Below are 200 nucleotides of genomic sequence, written 5' to 3' on the forward strand. Positions count from 1 at the left end.
ATTCATTATTGCATTTAATCCTAATTGCGGCCTTGAGGGAGTAGGTATTGACATTAAATCACTGTTAACATTTCACAGTTATTCAAGGTGATACACCAAGTAAGGGCTGGATGTCAATCTATTTTTGATGCCAGTGCCTGTATCCTTAACCACTACATGATGCTTCTGCCATAGAACAAATGAGTATTTTGTTACTCACT

This window comes from Eulemur rufifrons, chromosome 29 (genome assembly GCF_041146395.1).
Source record: "Eulemur rufifrons isolate Redbay chromosome 29, OSU_ERuf_1, whole genome shotgun sequence".
NCBI classification, from domain to species: Eukaryota; Metazoa; Chordata; class Mammalia; order Primates; family Lemuridae; genus Eulemur; species Eulemur rufifrons.